General features: G+C 32.9%; 1 protein-coding gene across 2 annotated transcripts in view; it reads left to right on the top strand.

Annotated features, from left to right (window-relative positions):
* The window catches only part of LOC128674232 (uncharacterized protein), a 62,533-nt gene that overhangs the window by 21,188 nt on the left and 25,193 nt on the right, over positions 1-16,152 (top strand). Inside the window, exon 2 of one of the 2 annotated variants that reach the window (XM_053752691.2) lies at positions 12,782-12,819. The exons of the other annotated variant lie outside the window; for it this stretch is intronic. The gene's annotated coding sequence lies outside the window, so the exon portion shown is untranslated. The remainder of the gene's footprint in view (positions 1-12,781; positions 12,820-16,152) is intronic. 2 annotated transcript variants of the gene reach the window in all.

The raw sequence follows: 16,152 nt of genomic DNA, 5'->3' as shown, positions 1-16,152 counted from the left end.
GTTCAAAAAATATGAAAAGTTTAAGCAGTACTTAACTATCCTCAGCTGAGATGGCAAAAATTTACACAAAAAATACAGAAAACATAAATTATGAAAGTCTCCGCAAGTTACGTAAACTTAAATTTAGCCTTCCTTAGGCACCATAATATGGTTACATAAAGCTGTGAGGTATTCCTCAAAGCGCACCCGTTTTAAAGCTCATCTAATGTAGCCCATCTTAATATTCATCGAAGAGTATTTTTTAATTGCTAAAAGGTGCAATTCGAGGAATAGTTAAAGTGTACTTCAATAGATGTGCTTCGAGGATTAGGTACCTCGAATCTGTCAGAAAAAGACTGGTTGAACTTCGGTTTGTCGCAGATGTAAGAAAGAGAAAGTAAAAATTGTAAAGATCCTATTAACGAAGGGCTTGGTCTAATATAATATTTAAGAGGTTCCGGACCTTTATCAATAATAAAGAGCTGTGAGGTACAACACAAAGTTTTATTTGCCGATAAATGGAATACAGCTACAAGCTTATTAACGATAGGTTTAAATCATGAGGGCTTAATAATGAATGAATGCATCTTACCACTTCGTATGTACAATTTACTATACAGGTTTATACAAGACATAGGTATCTTGTATAAACCTGTATAATTCTCGTTTTAATCCGATCATAATTAATAAAGGACAAATTTAGAGGTTGGTCAACTATTCGCACAACATTTTTTTTTAATTCCATTTTATTAAAAAAGATTTTATACGGTCAGCATTATTAGGTAGTTTATGTAAGTACTTAAGTATATGAGTAAATGTTTTATATTAATATATGTTGTCAGAAAGCGTTGTTTGATAGACAGTGTGACAACTCCATGTCTCAAGTTTGTGATAAGGGCTCGGTAGTTAGTATAAATAACAGAATACCGAACTATCCAGATTCATAGCATATCCGCCACTGGTGACATAGTGCTGCTGCGATGTTTAACTTGGCGTGCAGTTGACAGTACAACAACTGACATGGCAGCTTACTATAACAAATGCCAAGATAGTTTTATAGTTTTATATAAGGTAAAGGGGTTACAATTACTAAAGAAAATATATAACATCTGATAATGTCATTAGACCTGGGTGATGATTGTCTTAAAATTTCTGGTCTTAAAATTGTAATACCTATTACACTGTGTTTTTTTTTTAATCTTATTTGAATAGTCAGTCTTTAAACGGTACATATCCCAACTCCTAGGGTGAGCATAATAAGTGTTATCCTTAAAAAAGTCTCTCCTTTTGTCAAGTCTGTAGCCAATCCATCCATCTCTTTTTCCTTTCCCTCTTCTTTTATAAGCCTTTGTATTCAACTAAAATCTTAATGGTCCAAATGCGAAAGCATATAGGTAATTCACTTATTACCATACTATTATATCCCATCCTAATGGTATTCTAAATAATTGTTTATTAATTTGTTGTTACCTTTTTGCTTATTATGTATCTACTTAATTAGGTTTTGGAAAGGAAAAGGAAGCCGCAAGCAAAAGCAAGTTGCAAATATTTTGATCTCCTACCCCTATGGTGTTAGTCCGAGGGTCATTTACTACAATATTACAATAGCCACTGTTACCTACCCTAATTTGTGCCGCACATTTGTCCCAATTAATGTTTAAGCCTTCACTAATTGTGGCCATTACCTGCGCTAGACAAATGCTTTCAAATCTCAGAGGGTTCGAGGGGAATCAGCTCGTGTAAAACTGGGATTTGTCCGTAAAAAAATAAATGTACACTATCCATTAAAAAATTCAATATACATAACAGTTGTTAGTCTACAAAATAAATATTATTAAAGGCAATATACCGACGATGAAAATGGGTCCCTCTTCATAGTGCTCCCAACCCAACAAACAAAGATAGAAGGGTAAACAACTCTTAGATATTTCTTTGAAGAGAATGAAATGTTATGATGTTTACGAACATGTGACTTTCTTGACGATGGGATCTTTATTATCCCAATATAGAGATGAAAGACATGTATTTTCGATGTTTAAGCACATAATTGCGTTATCAATTTTGTATAATTTTGTCGTCTCATGACTGCCGCAAAATGAACTTAAATTCTAATCTGAAAGCCAGAGTATTTTAATATTTTTTTCCTATTAATTTTCATTTTTGTGATTCAGAATTGTAATAACTTATTGCGACAATTTATTATAATGGAAGCCTAAATGTTTTATAATAAGTTCAGTAATCAATGAAATAATACATATTTAGTGACACTTTATATTCATTATACTAGTTTGAATCAGTTTTGTATAGGTATGTGATATGCCTGACAAAACTTGTGAACATTAAAGTGATAAAGGATTTATATGGTTCATAGAATATTAGATAGGTACATAGTTAGGTTTAGATGTTGAATCATTCGTCGTAAAATTATTTTATATAAGTACCTACTTACAGTTGAGTCAGAGCTGTGGTAGCCCGCCACCGATCTAGTGACCGTCCTGCGACATTCACAAAACACAGAGTTGTAGCCGGATACTGGTCTCCTCACTTTAAACTTTATTTCCAAGTGGTTTCCGTTCTTCATTATGTTACCAACATGATAAAAAAAATACATTTACTTATCCCTAATTAAATTTTCGTTTAAATTGAGATCTTTGACATTACGATCGCGCCTCCATTTTGGTCTTGGTTTTTTTAAATTGTTATTAGTGTGTACAAAATATTAATACAACTAATCATCTAATAGCATAATATCATAAAAACTGAAAATAAAATTTTCCGACCAGACAAAGACATCTGAGGACCAGACTGATTTAATTAGTACCCGTACTGGACCCTAGAGGATGCGTCTAATGTGCTGCCACGACTGAGTTCTGAACAACTTTTTTTAAAATGGCGAATATTTTGGCGCCACAGCGTTATATCTAAAGTTACATTTTTTTAATCTCACGAGTACTGTTAGCCTGTTACATACTGTAACTCAGTGTAAATTTGAAAATTTATACGTAGAAAAGTTACACGTTTCACGCAATAACTAAAAAAGGCTCATTTCTTGTCGTTGTCCCTTTTTTGAATAAATTATATCGAAAATACCAAACGTTTTATGGAGCATCTAACTAAATGCCGTTGCATATTAAAGAGGAGTCATAGACAAAATAATTCAGTACAGTCATCCCTATAGTACCTATAGTTTGAAATCAGTAAATTTTGCATGTGCTAGGAGATTTCGCTCTTCCTTGATTGAGCGTTAAAATAATTAAATAAACAAATGTTACAAGTAAACATAGCTCAACTATTTACATATTTAAATGTTAAACGAGGTGATTCAGGCGAGCAGATGAGATAAAATAATGTAACATTTTTATGTCATCGACCGCGCGCTCCACATATTAGACATTTTTAACTCGCTCTTAATTACGACGTTTAGGTAAATAGGTTGGATCACAAATAACCAAGTATTTGTATGGACATATGCCGAATTATATTTACTCTATTTTATAAGAAATTATTCTATTTTTTACACGTGTTAATTTAAAAAGTAGAATAATTACATTTCCATGATTGATTATACAGTCAACTTAATGTAAAGTTACTCATATGATATCTGTAGGTTAATATAATGAACTGAACACGTCATATTTGCTAAAGAAATAAAACGCACAAATACCTTTTCTAGGAGAAAGTTGTTAAATAATATATTTTAATCCTAAAAAATATATACCTATGCCTATACCTTTTTTCTTTACTGATTCAAAGGGGTTTGTCACGCAGTGTATATAATAACTTTTGTAACATTATAAAAAAAATACTCGAAAACATGTGAGCGCTCATGGCTAAGAGTGCTCCTAAATATAAATTAATTTTATTTGACGCGTCTGTGTGCCGATTTATCAAAAGGGGTTTCATTTGCGGGCAAAAATAAGCCACTTTTAAACTAAGAGTGTAATTTAAGTAAGTACTTTAACTCGTTGGAAAAACAGAGCAAAGAATTTAAACAATGCATATTAAAAAGTTAGCATAACATAGTATTCTAGATTTTTGGGAAAGTGAAAGACGTATTTATCTATCAAAAAAATTTTGTATTTGTTTCTTAAAATCTTCTACCAAGGTAAATATACTAAAAAGTCTTGAAAACATAAACCACAACAAATTATAGCATAGATAGAATCTTATCTACCTACTCGAAACATATAACATTTACCTTGTATTCCTACTTACAAGATTTTGTTCCCGTTTCAACCCGAATTCAGCCCAGCTGTTTTGGTCCATTTAGTTGGTCGGATTGGAAAATCTGGGTACTACCTACTAAAAATGTTTCCAATACAAGAAACCTGAACTCTTTAGACTGGAAACGCATGACTATCAAATATATTATCCAACAAAATAAAGAATTCTTAGTAAGAAGAAAATTGTATTACGTTTAGAACGCAAGTCACGCTCTAGACAGCTGCTGGATGCGTCTACGGAACATTAACTGTGACACACGTCGCCAATTTTTAGGAATCCCCAGCAAAATCTTACTTTCTTCTTTTAAAATTGATTAATATGACATAAAATGATTGTATTTTGTTATTTAAATAATATATTTATTTTTATGGTGTGAAATATCCTATTGTATTTGTTTATACCCGTGAACTTGCGGACTCTCTGCAGATTATTTATTTGATTTTTGAAATTTACTTACATACCTATCTATATACTTGATATACATATGCAATGTACGTAAGTGTAGGTATATAAGTAGGTACGTCTATATGTACTTATAACAAAACTAATTTTCACATATTGTTCTAAAAACGTAAATCATTGTATGATGATGACACAAGTACAAATATCCCATTTTTTTACCATAAAACGTCGTTATATAATAGACTTTACGAGGGCAACACCATCGCAATAAAGTTGCCAACTTTAAATAAACTCCCGCCAATCCCAGTTTATAACAAACTCGTAAAAGGATGACCTATTTATCCGATACTAAGTTTTTAACAACAATTTAATTTATAATTACGTAGGTACTTAAATATTAACTTGCTTGGTTTTCGTATTTGGTTTTTACCTACGAGATACAAACCATTTTTTGTCATCATTTTGAATAAACGTACCTCATTGGGCTAAAAAGATCAAGATAAATCGAAGTATTAAAAAAACTAGTTTATTGCTTCCATTTTTAAAGATATTAAGTAGCTTAGATTTTACTTTGAACAAAACTTACGAAAAATATCAAGGTTTATTCAATTGTTTTCAACGAATTTGATTCACGGAAGTAAGAACTTTACAAATAATTAAGTACTCAAACATCTATTCGATTGGAAAATTTTCATTTCTATAATTTTTTTGTTATGTTCTGTTATATATATTTTTATATACTTAAATCAGAGGACAAAAACATTTAAACGCTTAATTTAAAAAGCCGATAGTAATTAAAGTAACATTTAATTATCGTGTGATGTTTTTGCTCAGTTAATAACCAATAGGCTGTTGGAAAAAAGTATCTGATTTGACTAATTGGAAAGTAGCCATAAAGAGAAAAACATTTCGCGTTCCAATTCATACGTCCGTATCCGGTCCAAATAGCGCTTTATAGGTTTATTTACACACGTAGTCGCAAAGAAACGCATTAGTCAGAGCCACGTACAGTTCCTTCCTCGCAAAGCGGCTTTTCAACGCGACCAATTACCACCCACATATTTACGTGAAACGAATTATCTTTTTGTTTGTACTGATGAAAATAAACTAAAAATTAAGTTCAGTGAGGCAGGTTTTTTCCTAATTTATGTTTTTTTTTTCAAGTACGATCCACAATGTTTTTTTTACGTAACGGATAAGTATCCGTAGAAAAGTTACAAGTGTAACTTTTCTCAATACATTTAAGATTTCCTTCAAACATTTTCACATTACAGATAAATATACTAAAGTAGAAAAATTCAGAGTAAAAAAAAGGCATTTTTTAATAATGCTTCTAATATACTTACTAATTAATTTTGTCTTTGAGATCGTCTGTCAGATAAAAACCATCGAAATCTAACTTTCTTTCTGAAAATCTAACAAGTTCTGCAAAATTAGCGTCGTGATTTTAATTGTATTTGTAAGAGATCTCGTGTTCAAGCACAATTAAAACGCCTGGCTAATTTCTTTTGGACATCTAAACCTTATCACTGTGATTTAGGACAAACCCCTCAATCCAATAAAGCGTTTTGACCTTAATCAGCATGAGATTTCATGATCATATGTCCCTTACAGCGAAATTGAGGGCAGCACCTTGGCCCACTAATTTTTATGGGCATTGCTTGTTAAACCTACAAAAAACAGATGATATTATAGACTCGGAGCTATAATAAGCTTTGAAAGTTGGAAATTTGTTATGTTTTAACTTAATTTTGTAAAATAATTACACTATCTTATCTATTCGCGAAAATCGTACAAAAATCCGTCCGAAAAGGTAGTTTTTGAGTTTATTGTGTTCATACAGAATGCAATAAACTCAAAAACACGACACTGGACTTCTTTTTAATATGTATCTATAAACAACATTCATACCATAACTAATCGAATGAACCAATTATGAAATAAAAAAGACACGATATGAAATACATAGGTACATCTTATTATTTCTAAATCAAATATAACAAACCAAGAATATTTTTTGGTCCTACAATTTCTATTATAACTTTATTCACTTGTTTCATAATACTTCAAAGTTTTCTCGTGAATTTTAATTTAGTGTTACAAACTTCACACACAATTTACTTTAACAGATTTTATGCAAATGGTATTTTCACTAATAAATAATGTAATTTTATTAATGAAATTAAAATATTTAAATAGAACCTTAACTCAAACTTAAATTACTTATACTAAACTTTAAAAAATATTCATAATAGTAACAACTTCTTTGTAGACTAATAGTCTAATGGCTCTTGGACTAAAAGGAAGGGAAAGACCGGCCGCCGCATGTTTGAATTTGTTGGTTTCAGAGAAAATTAACGACATCCATGCCCTTGCTCATATTATAATAAAAATGTCCACGCTTGTTCAAATTGTACCAAAAAGGCTTCATATTAGAAATTGATGCGTTCTATCACGCTAATGTGTGCATAAACATTTAAAAATTAGAAAAATGTAATAATTTTTTCTTAATTAAAAACCGGCCAAGCAACAACTGAGTTGATAGTGACCAACGTTGATTGCTCATTTAAAAAATATAGTATTATTTTTAAAATGTTTCAAAGAATTTTGTTTTCTTTTACAAGTGTAACGTTAGGAGAACCCAAATTTCCGAACGACATAAAAAAAAATCCCACACGAATTTTCAGGAGAAGATAGGCCGCCGCCAACCTCGTTGACGTCAATTTTTGTGACGGAAACGGAACATAGATTATGTAGGTGAAGATAGCATCTGTAATGTACGTAAAACGTGTTTACCTCTTGGAGTGTATTTTATATGACTGGTTATATGTATATGGTCTATTCTATGGTCATTGTGGGTTCTGCTCGCAATCAATAGTAGGTACTATCTGATAAAAAAGTGCAATATTTGGAATGATTAGTTTTTAAAAATGATAAAATGAATCAATCATTTATTAAATTTATTATTTATCCCACGAATCAGATTGTTCAGTTACCCTTCTCTTCACTCACACTTCAGCTTATTTTCAAAATAAAAACTAAATATATTTTCTATAGGTACCCTATTTTTATTATGCATGAAGCGGTGGTGGTATAATGGTTAAAACGCCCGCCTGTAGATCGAAAGGTCCCAGGTTCGAATCCTACTCGTGCCACATGAGTTTGTATACCAATCTGACTCATGTATAGTAGTTTTCAACGTCCACCACTTGCTTCCGGTGAAGGTAAACATCGTGAGGAAACCTGCACACTGGTTGATTCTTATTAACTTGTGTGTGAAATGGAGAAGGCAATGGCAAACCACTCCATTAATAATGCCAAGAAAGTTGTTGTGTGTGTTTCATTCCACGTAATAACCACGACCCTCAGCCATGAGGAATACGACTATGAATATGCATGATACATTCGATTGGAGTCAAACACTATGAATAAAAATTCGGCAATTCTAACTTATACCCTTCGAAGAGGTGATCAGTCTGTACGTGACATTTTGGAGACGAAATTTTCTCTCTGTCCATGTTACTGAAATATAAACGTTTTTTGGACGAAATAAAAAAATATCAACGCTTTTTTCCTACAACGCTTTTTGTAACTAAAATGTAGCTTATTGATTTTATCGCCTACAACTGCTATGGTAGTTATCATACACAAAAAATTTTTTTTCTGTCTCATAATATGAGACTGAAATATATTATATTTAATATTTGAGCTATAACTTCGTTACTTACAAAAAGTTAAAACATTAATCTAGTATCAAATAAAGATAAGCGCGAAACAAACAGCGGATTGTTTCATAAATCAATGCTGAGCGTGAAATGATGGCTAGTAATCAAGTGAATAGTTATTAATCGAGGAAATATGTTGCGAGACCAACGATTTATATGGACATTACGTAGCTCGAAGGAAATGAGTATATCTAGTCTGCCGTGTAGACCCTAAAACGCAGTAATAGGAATTTTAAGAGATTTTTATTTAATACTGAACCTTAAGTAGTAGCATTATAAGAAGTAATATGATTTAATAGATTTTTAATACGATGATTTTCAAGATTAAAAAAAGACATTTTTTAGATTGCAGTAACTAAAAGTCGAATGTCAATAAGTGCAGATGTAAATAATTTAATAATAGTCAGTACATAAGCTATGACCGACAAAACAAAAGAGACACAAAGCAAGTAACATTTATGGAGATTTAACAAGCACGTGTAGACCTACCTAATATCTACCTACACATACCTAATACTAGTCTATTATAAAAAGGATAAACTCAAAAACTACCGGACGGATTTTTGTACACTTTTCTCCTATAACTAGTACCTGAGGAAGGTGTATTGAAGGTGCATTTGCGCGCTAAGACACTTGCACGCAAAGACACATACGCGAAAGCCGTATGGGCGTAAAGACTTATGCGCGAAATACATTTGCGCACAAGACCCATGCGCGAAAGACATTGAGAGAGAGAGAAGAAGAAGCATAGAGGCTTTCAATTTATTATGCTAAATATAAATTTTGGAAATATGTGTAATGGTGTCTTGCAATATCATGCTTCTAAAACAAAGTTATTATTTTTGATAGGTATAAAATATTTTTATCCTTTCCACGGCTGACCCGCCTTCACACTGAGCCTTGACAATGTAGTTTACGAGTAGGTGGGGAAATTTTCCCGGCCTTCATACTTTACCCATTATTATGCCATCTTTGCCAACCTATAAATAGTTGAGTTTGACACAATTAGGTACCGACGTATTTTCGGTGTCACAGAGGACATGTTCAAGTTTCCCATTATTGACATTACTACATCGCTGCGACCTAAAACAGCTTCAGTGGAGTTTGTTTAGTGGCATAGCTAGTTAACCACAGGCCCTGGTGTAAAATATATCTGGGACCTAAGCTAAGCTGTTGCTTTATTAATATGAATTGAACAACTTTACATGGAATGAAGAGTATAAATAACTACAGGCCCTGCTGCAGTCCAACTAGGTATACCGTTTTTAAATTGTATTTTTCTTTTGATAAAGAGGAGTGTGCTACGAAAATTCGGTGGTCCGGACCCGAAAGCCCTGAGTTCTCTTTAGAAGCCGGTAATCAGCTTTACATATAATCACTATAGAAATCGCGCTATTTATGTTTAGAATTTGCATGGTCGTCTCATTTGTCGTCAATGAGTGTGATATAAAATGATATGAAAACAAAATCGATATATTTGAGAATATGATAAAAAAATCTTGCCTATGTAATTTAACGAAAATATTTTGATGTATTTAAAGGTAAATCTCAGTGAGAAAATAAAGCCGGCGATCCTGCCCTCTGGCGGACTTGTATCGCGTGAAAATCTGTGGGTGTGAACACAGGATTTATAACATCGATTTATCCTCACCTCCTTACGAAAACGAATTATTAAGCTTCCGATTTTGAAGGTATAATTTCCTATTTCTCGTTTATAAATTGGCTTCGAAAAGTACTTCCCTTGACGTTATTTTAATTCGCGATTTTGATTGCCATGAAGTTTGTGATTGGAGTCGCACCGATTTTGTAAATAGATTTTGTATTTGTGTCAATGTTTCTTATTGACTTCATATTTTCCTTTTACAAGTATGTAATTAATACCAATTTTTATGAGTTGTGGAGTTCTTCCTTTTTTGTTGTTAACTGAAAATAAGGAAGAAAAAATACTAAGAAGCCATGAAAATGTTTATGTTACAGCATTTAGCATTATAAGTAGGTATTACTCATTTTATCACTAAATAGTAAAACTGTCCTTATTTCTAATAGGAAAGTAATTTTTAAGTATTTTACGCCAAGTTACTTTTAAAACAAGTTAGGTAGGTTCTTAGTTTAACAAATTTTTTTTCATCTCATTGTTATTTTATATTTTTTGTTATTATCAAAAACTTATAGCAATTGGTATCGTAAAGTTCTTCAAATTCTATAACAATAGCTATGTTGCATGCATCCAACAGCCCACGCTGTAGGTACATAACATACATGGCGTAATGTAATAGCCTTAGATCTATTTTTACGCAGCCACTTCACGAAACATATGTTTCAACGATGAAAGAATAAAGTCGACATCTTTCATAGGTAAAAATGCAATTTGGAAGCTAGCGACATGTCGCAGCGGCAGACGACACGACATCGCTGCAAGCTTTTACACCTTGGAATCACAGGCATGTGGCCGACCAACAATAAGACCTCCCGTGGATAATCAATCCCGTGACAACTAAAGGAACCATAACCTTTATAGCTGACAGGCAATAGTTACTACTATTCCCACAACCAAATCTGCCGCTGTGACATGTTGCTGTCATCTCTCTCATTAGAGCGTGTTCCCAGTTGCATTCTCTACTATGATGTCTGGTAGGCTTGGGGCCGCCGCCTACCTGTCATCTACCCTCTTTGGAAAAGCTATTCTTGCTCTTGGAGACGAGAGCCACGATCCACGGGAGCATATAGAGTTGATCTAATTTAAGGCTTTTAGCCACACGCCCCGCTTACTTGTACTACTGCTAATTATTATAATAACCTATGCACCTTACTTCTTGCTTTTCTCTACTTTAACTTTACACAGTTAAGCCACTTGTCTTGGCTCTCTCTGCATAAAGAATTGGCGCTGCTGCTCAATCGAGCCAACTCAGCTTCATTAAGAAGCGGAGCGAGCATTGTTTGGCATTGACAGACTTCGCTCAGGGTCCCTCTGTTTCCCAAGATGTTAATGATCTGTGCACTTGATTCTGTGCCGCTTAAAAAACGACAACGATGAAGATTTTATGGTGCCTATCGAATCTGATTAATTTCAAAACGTTCGTTATTCTCGTAGTAATAACATTCGATTCCAAATGCAATAATATCCTGGACTCGATGGAGATCAATCACGTTGATTGATAGCGAGTATCTGACAAACAAGCGGGTTGAACCATGAGGAAAATTATCGATAATTGATTACGATTTTATTCGCAATCATCGATTCGGTAGTTGCAGTTTTATAGCCTGCGAGGCAATGTATAGGAGAATAAAATGAGAGAATGTATTAGTTTATTTTATCTTGTTTTTAACCTACTCGGCTAGTAAGTATAGGTTTGTTTTAGTTTTAAATAAAGTCGTTTCTTTTTTTTTTGTTACCTAAACGCATCGCGTACTGATTGATTTTCACTTTATTATTATTTGAATTTCTTCCATGGTTTATCGATAAATATAGGTATGATAAACCCGTGTAAAACAGGACGAAATGTTAATTCAAGTAATATATTTATTATTAATGATTATTAAAAGAATACTCTTAACTACTATGAATAATTCGAAGACTGTGAGCCTCGATGAATATTTAGGTCAGGGCCAACGAAAATTATCCTCATAAGTAATATCGAAGAATTCCAGAGTTTCGGCCTCATTCAAACGTCTATGAAGAGTTTCCAGTCTAGTGAATCTTAATTTCTAGTACTTAATTTATGAATATAAGAAATTATTATATCTGTCCACATAAGATCATGAACAGCACATATTTCATCTTTTTTCCTAGCAGTATACCGACTCTAAAATAGTGAGATGTAGATTTTAGTTTATTCCTAAGTAGTACAAGCAGTAAATTTGACGTGAAAAGGTGTAAATACTTTACGTTCGATTGATTTGAAACCATTGCTTCAGCTTTATTAAACTCTGATGAATGTTTCGTTTTATAAAGCTGATTCTGGTTTCGATTGAACTAATAATAATTAAAAATCGTATGGATATAAAACCTGGTTGAAACCACACCAACAACTGAATAAAACACCAAGAATACCATTCAATAACATATCTGGCATGATAGGGAAAAACACTGTTCAAATGAGTTTCTTTCGGCATTTCTTCTCAGCAGTGGTCGTTCCGAAATACCAGTAGTTTGTAGCTTGTGAGAAATAACTATAAATATAAAAATCGACGAGAACAAGTGCCTGTCAAGGTCTAATTTCTGAATAAATTATTTGAATTTGATGTTGAATACCATCAGTGGTAAAGAACACTGTTCCGGTTTGCCAGGGTCATGGGTTCGATTCCCGCCCCAGTCCTGATTTTCTTAAAATCTCGTTAAATATTTTTAAAATTAATAAAAAAGTGGTTTAGCAAAATTATTTAAATACCATTTAAAATATTATGAAGTAAAACATTACAATAAGCGCTTCAAAAATATTTTGTTGTTTCAGGCTCAACAGAGGTTCGACCGGAACGATAAATAAATAAGGTATGTACTTAATGAAAAACTACCTACTCACATCCTTCCAAGCAAATACACAAGTCTTGCGCGAAATAATTTTAAGAAATTGTCATCACAATAATTTTCGAACTTACGACGTTTAAAATTGTTTTAACAAAGTGTAGCAAAACATCTACAAAACACTTCAACTACGAAAACAGACTTTTACGATCCAAAGTACTAACGATAACGACTCCTATGGTACGATAAAATAAAGCATAAGTCTTTCATAATGAACCTTATTACTCCACACTTAGAAGTTATTTATACCCGTTTGAACTTTTCGACGCAAGCAGATACAGACGTTGACAAAACTCGTAAACGAGCTCCAATACTTAACTATCATTTGATGGAAATCTTTACACACCATAAAATAAACGAAATAACTTAGGTTAAGTTATATATACAAAGCATAGATTGATACTATTTTAATTGAGAGGACGAATGCAAATTTACATTTTCAACAATATTTTTTTCGATTTCTCTATCAAACCCTAGTTTTCTATCGAAGACTTCTATCGAAAATTTAATTTATTTTCATTAGAACGAGGCAAAAATCATATAAAACTACATATATTTTCTCTTTGCCGCTAGAAAGCTGAAAATTGAATAAACCCATCCCGAGAACTATAAAAATGCTGAACAGAATGTCGCGCCGTTTTCACCCGTATCGCATGTAAATGGCTCTAAATTCTGTTGTTTTTGCTAACAAGCACGAGTTTACAAAAATAAGTAGTATCGTTAGTATATAGTTCGGGTATGCCCTTAGGACAAGAAGCCCGTACGTACGTGTATGATCTTAATATCAATTGATTTGCAATATCAACATTTTCCTTATTCTCTCCCTTTTATCTGAGCATTTTCCCGGTTTCTTCCACCGCCATAAAGCGTCGGGGCCCAGGGTTTACTTCCCAATATGTTTTCTTACAATCGCACGGTTTGGGCATACTTATTTGTCAGAGCATTAGCTTGCGAATCATCCATAATTTGATTTGTACAAATCAAGTTTTGTAAAGTTCCTTTTGAAAATATATTTTGCTTCTTTCATGGTTTATCTTTAATTAATATGGTTTATCTTTAATCAATCATACTTGATGTCGTGAAGGACACCCGACCACCTGGTCGGGGGGTGTATTACGTTGTGCTTTTCGGTTCGTGATCGACATTTAGAGAATCTTTCCGTTCCATCGGCCATCGGTTCTCAGCGATATGTGCCCAGCTGTCAATACAATAACAAATCTAATCGACTGACCTGTGTCGGTACTATTCTCATCACAAATTAAAACAATTGCATTAATACTAGACTATATGGTGAAACAGGCATGTAAATCATTACCATAATTTTCATTACAGCCGGACCGTATTTGCGGATAAAAATCTGAACAAAAGCAGGACCCGTTATCCGTTATTCGTAACCCGAGGGATCAGAAGTGGATGGACTTTGTTGTTTACGCAGGGTCAAATTGAATTGACTGGCTAAGTAGGGACTCTTGACATCAATTTCATTAAAAGGCTGGACAGCCTGAGTTCAGCAGATAGTCTGGACATTTTTTTAATTTTTTTTTATACGATATAGGGGTTAGTACGTAATAGACATTTCATATATCATCTAGTCAAATGTAACAAACTATAAAGTTACATAGTTATCTTTATAATACTGTTATATAGTTTGAAACAAAACTAATTATTTTAAAATTTTGTAGGTACTTACAAACTATTATATTCTATAACTATTCTGTAATTAACAATCTTGATTGCGAATGGAACACAAATATGTTTAGAGTAACGCCTCTAGTACATTCTGTCTCGATGTGTTTAATATAGTGGCCAAGATCCATTATGTTATAGTAATATTGACTTGTTCACTCACCGTACATTTCAAGCAGAAAATTATCCGTTTTATAAGACAAGTCCAGTGAACTGGGATGATGTAGGTCAGCCGAGTCCACCGCCGTCTGTCCAGGCCGATGTCTGATGTGATAACTTTGATAAGACGCCACGTTGGTTTACGTGAGATCACGTAAGATTTTTACGCTCTAGTAACAAAGGTCAACTTATTAAGGACGCCAATACGAATCTGACGAAAACGTATGAACAGATATGGGTGAAAGTAATTGAAGTGTTGTGATCTTTTGGTATCATTACGTATAATAAAATTGTGTTCATTTCATTGTGTTTGAAGGCATTTATTTCTATAAAAATACACACATAGTATTTACTTCCTGAGAAAATTTGAGGTTATTATAAGTGATCGCGTCGAACTTATTTGATTACACAGGATTACACAGTAACGAAGTTATATAAACTGACAATACAAATTTTGCATTAGTAGTTCAAACAAAAGAAAATTCTGTGTAACAATATTATCTCTTATTAACAAGGTGATTTGGATGAAGAGTACTTAAGATCGTAAGGAATGGAACGCATGAGAAGACGACTCAGCAGTGTGTACACAGAGGTTGAAGAATAAAGAGAGAGGTTAGAGTACCTACAAATTTATTATGCAAACGATACTAATAATATAGATATATATTATAAAATTAACTCTCTACCTCATCGTCAGCATTAGAGAAGTAGCATAGCGGAGTCATCCATCTCTTTTTAGCTGTTTTTCCCCTTCAAAAATGTCCTTAAGTTATACAAAAATTCTTCGTACAAAAAAAAAAGAAGCGAGTTCGTTCGTTTATTACGAACCCATCGTATTACGTGCTTATGACATGTAAATACAATAAAAGTATTTACCTAACATCATCTCCTAAAATAAATTTCGGAATAAATTGGAGTTAAATGAAAGGAAACTCGCGCGAACACCGGCAAAAGCCGTCAAATGTCGATTGCCGTCACATATTCGGGAAACTTCAAACATACCTACTGGTGGCGGCGTTTCCTCTGCTTTCATGTTCACAAGTCAAAGATATTTATTGAAATAATGGCGCTGCTGTGTTGAACATGCCGGTACGCTTGCAGCCCGAAACAAATTGCTATTATTCGATTTCGTCAAAAGCAGAATTTCAAATTTATATTTTTTTAAATTTATATTATAATATACATAATTAATATACATAAATTTATATTATAAAATACGATCTACCTCTAAATACGATACTACATTTTGGTGTTAATTAAAAGTTCTATATGTCAGAGGAGTGTGACCATTTCATTGTCGGGTAAGAAAGAAAGAAACTATATTTAGCTACTCGTCCATTATTGGTAAAGTTATAGTAAAAGTTATAGTCAAGTTCCAGCTTTAATTTTATTACAATTAAAAACATTAACATGAAAATAACGTGTAATTTATTTATTATACTCGAAAAAGCGTTA

Source organism: Plodia interpunctella, chromosome 12 (assembly GCF_027563975.2).
Source record: "Plodia interpunctella isolate USDA-ARS_2022_Savannah chromosome 12, ilPloInte3.2, whole genome shotgun sequence".
Classification (NCBI taxonomy): Eukaryota; Metazoa; Arthropoda; class Insecta; order Lepidoptera; family Pyralidae; genus Plodia; species Plodia interpunctella.
The sequence above is the reverse complement of the archived record's forward strand: the minus strand, read 5'-3'. Positions and strand labels throughout refer to the sequence as shown.